The sequence below is a fragment of the Brassica oleracea genome, chromosome C1 (assembly GCF_000695525.1).
Source record: "Brassica oleracea var. oleracea cultivar TO1000 chromosome C1, BOL, whole genome shotgun sequence".
Classification (NCBI taxonomy): domain Eukaryota; kingdom Viridiplantae; phylum Streptophyta; class Magnoliopsida; order Brassicales; family Brassicaceae; genus Brassica; species Brassica oleracea.
This window is the reverse complement of record NC_027748.1, coordinates 12,066,093-12,072,392: the sequence shown is the minus strand read 5'-3', so window position 1 is coordinate 12,072,392 and position 6,300 is coordinate 12,066,093. Positions and strand designations below refer to the sequence as shown.

The 6,300-nt window shown below is 25.2% G+C and overlaps 1 long non-coding RNA gene across 1 annotated transcript; it reads right to left on the bottom strand.

Moving 5' to 3' along the window:
* Positions 1 to 5,482: 5,482 nt before the first annotated feature.
* LOC106297727 lies at positions 5,483 to 6,046 on the bottom strand. Its single transcript, XR_001261446.1, has 2 exons — positions 5,951 to 6,046; positions 5,483 to 5,856 (listed from the first exon to the last, which is right to left on the bottom strand). It is a non-coding gene; the product is annotated as an uncharacterized LOC106297727 (long non-coding RNA).
* Between the last annotated feature and the right edge of the window lie 254 nt (positions 6,047 to 6,300).

The following is a 6,300-nucleotide window of genomic DNA, read 5'->3' as shown; positions in this document are numbered from 1 at the left end:
AAATTCATAAATGGCTAGTAAGATATTACAAAATAGTTAGTGTTAGTTGATATATATTTTGTTAGCTGATACATTATATGTTACTTAATACAGGTTTTGGTAGCATATCTTTAATATTATATCCTTGTATGGGATATATGTTTATTAGATGTTACAAACATGATGCCACTAATTGATAAATGATTGGTAAGAAGTAATAGTTTTCATTATTTGATACATGATATAATAAGCTATTAAATGTGTTGATACGTTGTAGATGATACATTGTTTGATACATGGTCAATTTGTTAGTACATATTTTGTTATATGATACATGTTTTGTTAGATGATATATGGTTTGATGCCCAAGAATGAGTATTCACTAATATGTATGTTATTGATTTTTATAGCACTATACACATAACTATAGCTTGCTAACTATATATAGTATGTTAACTTGATACATTTGTTGGTAATATATTGTCAATCATTTTTATAGTCATTAAAACGTCCATTATTGTATTGGCGTTGGCGATTAACAATTATTGTACCAGATAAATTATTCAATAACTATTTAACTTATATCTTCTTAACAATTAACAATTATTGTAACAATTAACAATTATTGTATCTTTTATGTGTGAACTTGAGTTGGGTTTTTGAGCCGCTCACTAAGTTTCCTATCTTTCTCACATACAAACTGTAACAAATTGTGTATATTGAAAGTTCATATTGTTTTATGTTCTTTTACATGAGTTCCTAACAAAGATGGATAACTCTTTCTTATGATAGAACTCAATCAACTCATATTTGAGATGGATGACTCTTCCTTCATGATCACTAAAACAAAAAAAAACAGTAGAAACAAAAAAAAACCATTGGCCATAATACTATAAAAGTTTTGTAAAAGGTTGGTAGTAGAAGGGAAAATTATAATATACCACACACGACAAAACATGTGATTGGTTGCATAAAGGTCCATCAGTTCTTTAATCATAATATCTTTTGGTATATTTTTTTTAAATAGAAAATATATACATATATATATATATATATATATATATGCGAAATTCTAACAAATCCGTTACAAATAAATTTATTATATTCAATTAAATATGATATTTATATAAGTTCATAAATTAATATATTTGTTTTCATAAATATAAAATATATATGTTATAATATGTTGGTAGAATGAGTTAACATTAGTAAAATACATAATACAAGTATAATAATTAACACATCTTAAACTATATATATAAATAAATTAAATACAAATAAATTTCAAATATGTTGTTTCATGCATTAATTCTTTTAATAATCAAACAAAAATTCAGTAACATAAATATATAATAAAAAATGACAAATACATGTGACTGTTTGAATCAATTGATTAAACTTCAGCATATAAATTGTAAAATTAATATATTTAATATAGCCATATCAGCATTTAAATATATGTTTAACGCTAAAAATATATATCACTAATAATGTAAAAAAAATATGTATATTAAAAATGAAAACAAACACCTGCGCGGTTGCACATGTTAACATCTAGTTTTATTATTTAAAATTAGAATAATAGAAGTACGAAAGCATGTGAATATATAATTATAGAACTTTTCTTCTGGAAAATTCAAAGACGGCGTTTGGGATTACAATTCGCATCTCATTCCTTTCTGGTGCCGCGGCAGCTGTCCATCGGTTTTGTGATGCAGCACCAATCAGACTTTGGTCCTCTGTAGCAGTATGGTGCCCTAGCAGCATCAACTTTGAATTTAGCACCTGTATAATTTAAAAAAATAAATAAAAAATGATGGAGAAAATGATTATGCTTTTAAAGGTATAATAAAGGATTGGACGAAAAGTAAACTTATATAACATACTTTCATGAAAACTACCAAGAAAAACGAGGATGATACAAAAAAGGCAAATCTAGAGGTTGACATTGTATTTCTTCTTTGAAAATTAACGTTTTGTTAGTTTGTGTGATAAAAAAACCCGATATGTCAACATATATATAAGTCTTTGAGATTTATTGTATGATGATCCGTAAAAAGCTCAAAATATATTGACGGGTTAGTTTTATTTTTTCTATTCTATAATATTTATTTTAAAAAGATATTTTGAAATTTATTTTTCTTTTTATACAATACATCATCACCTAAAAACATCAATTAACCACAGCCAGTTATGTAATGTTGAAACATTCAATATGTAGCTAAAATCAATTTAACCATGGGTAAGCTACCAATTTCGTTATTTACTGATTTCTTATAGGTAAAAAAAATCTATAAAATTTTAGTAGATTAATTTATAGCTATTATGAGAATAGGGCTTGAGTCAACTGGAATGAAACATTTTAATAGATTCTATTTTATATAACATTTTCAATATTTTCAGATGTAAATTTTATAGATTAATATATAAATAAAATATGTTCTTGAACATCTGACAAATATAAAATTCGCTAATATATATAACATGAAAACATAGATTTTTCTTCTATATTAATCAAGATAGTGTAGACTATTACTTGATACAATATTAGACAAATTACATATTTAACTAAAAATAATGCCAAATTTTTTATTGGATATCGAAATGGAACATTTTACATCACAGTCACTTATCCCCTCCATTTCATTTTAATTATCGTTGTAAAGTAAAAATTTTGTTTCAAAAATAAGTGTCGCTTTAAAACTTTAATGCAAAATTATTAATTTTATATGTTGTATGTTTTTTTAAATTCTCCGGTATATTCTTCTACCGGTTAAAATGTGGTTAGACGTATAGGTAATGTTGTTTTTATTTAGAAAATATGCAATACAAGAACTAAAATGAAACGGAAAAAGTAACAAGAATAAAGGAAAATTGTCACAAATATCACATTCATAATAAATACTTAAAAGATATAAAAAATTTTAAAAATAATTTTAAACATAATTTTCGATTTTCAAAACAAAATTTTGAAAAAAAAAATCTAAAAAATACAAAAAAACGTTTAAAAAATCGAATTTGAAAAAATATAATTCGAAAACATTATTTTATTTTTTTACTTTTTGTTTATTTTTATTTATTTTTTATTTAAATAATGATTTATTATATATTTAGAGAACAAGTGTATAAGAGTCCTTTTCCACTGAATGAAGAAAATATTTTTGAAAATGTCCTTTTAGTGTGGTAAAGATGAAAAGTGGTATCATGAAAGTGTTAAACATGAAATTCCTCCAAGAATAAAATTTTCAATCCCCTAGATATTATTTGAGAAATAATTTGCTATATGTCCCTCTCTACAGTTACTTTCACAAAAACATGTGATATTGCTAATAAAATTGATCACATGACTTATGGATAAATATGATATGAACAATTACATTTAATGTTTTTATATTTTTGGTCAACTTTTTAAAATATGGTTATAACTCATACATTACATTTAATATTGATTTATATTTTTGATAAACTTTCTAGAATATGGTAACTCATATATCATCATTAAAATAGATATATTCTTTAAAAAAAACTGTAAAATCATTCGTTTCTTTTATATATCTATAAATTTTATAAATACTGTTTAGTTTTAATTTTTGATAAGTATACAATTTTTATATCAAATATTTTTTAATATTTTACATGGTAATTTAATATATTTAACCAAAAGAAATAGATAAAAATTCTATCTAACATTATAATTCTACAAATATATATATATATATATATATATATATATATTGTTAAATATAAATTAAAAGAAAAATTTATTTTTATCTCAACTTTATGTTTAATTAAATCAAAATTATATTAAAATATTGGTAAGAAAATAATAAAATCTACAATATTAATAAAATATTATATATAATTTAAATATATTAATAAATATGAGTAAAAAGTAATAAAATGTATAATTATTACTGCACATGCATGGTATAGGAAAACGTATAGTATAGAACATAATTGCAATGTGAGTAAGATTTTAACCGTTATTGGAAGATTCGTCTTAAAGTTAAGGAAAGCTTAAACTTATCATCTAATATTAATTTATAGAAAATCATTTTTTCTTTAATTTCTTTTAAAATGTGTATAAATATAAGAAGGATAAAACTAGCTGCTTCTGTAGACACAGTAGAAAAGAAACAACTATACATATATCGAGCTCTTTGAAGAAGAAACCAAAATATTTTAGCAGACAACACTAGCAGCTCCTGAAGACACATGGCTTGCTACTTCAAGGTTCAAGCAACATGAGATTCCATTTCATCACCACTTTATCACCGCACCTTCCATCCACTTTATCTGGTCCTGTCAATTTCAGTTTCTTCTGAGCCACCGACTTAAGCCTATACCTCTCTGCTCTTGACCCAATCACTTGTCCCATAACAGATGCAGAAAACTTTTCAGTGTGCTCTCTCCAAACACTTAGACGCACGTTCAGGAATCAGGGCCTTCCCCAGCATCCCGATGACTAGTAATTTGGACGGTAAAGGTCGTGGCTGCCAGAGGTTCTTGGCGAATGCTGTTTTTGATATCGCTGCTAGAGCTTATAAAAAACATGCATACATTACGTTACTATCGAAGCTGAAAGAGGATTTTGCTCATCCAATTTTATGAGAAAGAAACAAACTCAACCTTCTGAAAACAAAGTTGATACCAAGGGAACTTTCTGAAAACAAAATGATGTGATGCATTCCAACCTAATTTGTTTTGATCTGAAATCTGACTTGCGCCTTATTGGTTTTCTTGTGCAACAGCGATTAAAATATTAGGAAATAAATAACAAAAGGACCGTTGAACAAAATGCAATCAATTGTATAGCATTTTTCTAGGAGAGGAGGCACATTTGGCGGATTCAAATGATGACTTGAACATCAAATAAATACTACAAAAAGGTATTTATCAAAATTCATTTTTACTTTATTTATTTATTTCACAAATCATTATTTGTCTTTGTTTTATTAATTTATTTATTTTCCAATACAATATTTCTCTTTTTTTCTTTGTGTACAAATGATTATATATATATATAATAATAAAATTGACTTACCATTTTTCTACCGCATCCACGTCACTATTGAGCATAAGGCAATTAACACCACGTCAGCTCAATAAACCCTCAAACAAAATAAATATAATATTATTTAAAAATCAGGTTTTTATGTGTCCTATTCAAGGTAATTGACAAACTCTTACAATAATACTTATTAGATTTTAGTTATTATTATGTTTTCAAACTACAACGATCGATGTGTTTAAATATCACAAATTTCATTCACTTATGTAACTTTAGACCAATCAACATTTGAGTTTTTTCTCTTTTAAATTTAGGACAAACAAAATATATTAACTTATACATAATTATAAATACATGTTCTAATCTAAAAGAATTAATCAAACTAAATGCAATTACAGTAGCATGATTTAATCTAAATAAATTCAAAATAAAAAATAATTTATATTGAGAAGAATATATAACCTGTTGTCAAAAAAAAGATATCACCAAATATGCCAAAGAATAACATAATCGATTCAAATTATTATATCTGCAATTATAAACTTATTAAATACAATTGCAGAAAGTCAGAATTAACAATAAAAACAATTTCAGCTATTCGAAGAAAACCCAACAGTACTAGATGCTCCTCTAGAACATGACTTCCTATTTATTATTTTCAGTAATAATAATAATAGAGGTAAAAGAAAATTTGGAATATATAATTATAGAAATTCTCTTCTGGAAAATTCAGAGGCGTTTGGGTTTACAAATCGCGTCACACTCGACTTTGCTGCCTCGGCACCTTCTCGGTGTTGTGTTGCAGCACCAATTAGAATTTGGTAATCTAGTGCATGTTAGTGCAGCTGCATCAACTTTTTTGACACCTGTATAAAAATTTCAAAATAAAACAGTTAAAATGATTATAGTTTTAATGAAAATGATCAGAAAGCATTTGAAAGTAAGTTATGTACGACATACATTCATGAAAAGTAGCAAAAAAAACCAAGACGATACAAAAGAAAGCAAATTTAGATGTTGACATTGTGATTTTTCTTTAAAACTAAACTTTTTGTTAGTTTGTGTTGTAGAAATCTTGTTAGTGAACATATATATAAGTTTTTGAAACTTTTTGTATGATGATCCGAAAAAAGCTGATATTAAATTGACTGATTAATTTTATATTCTTTCAATCTTAAAATGTTTATATTAAAAAATATTTCGTTTTATATTTTAATACTAATATATCACCATTTAAAATATCATTAACCACAGCCATATATATAAGTAACGTTGAAACATTCAATTTGAAGCTAAAATTGATTGGCGAC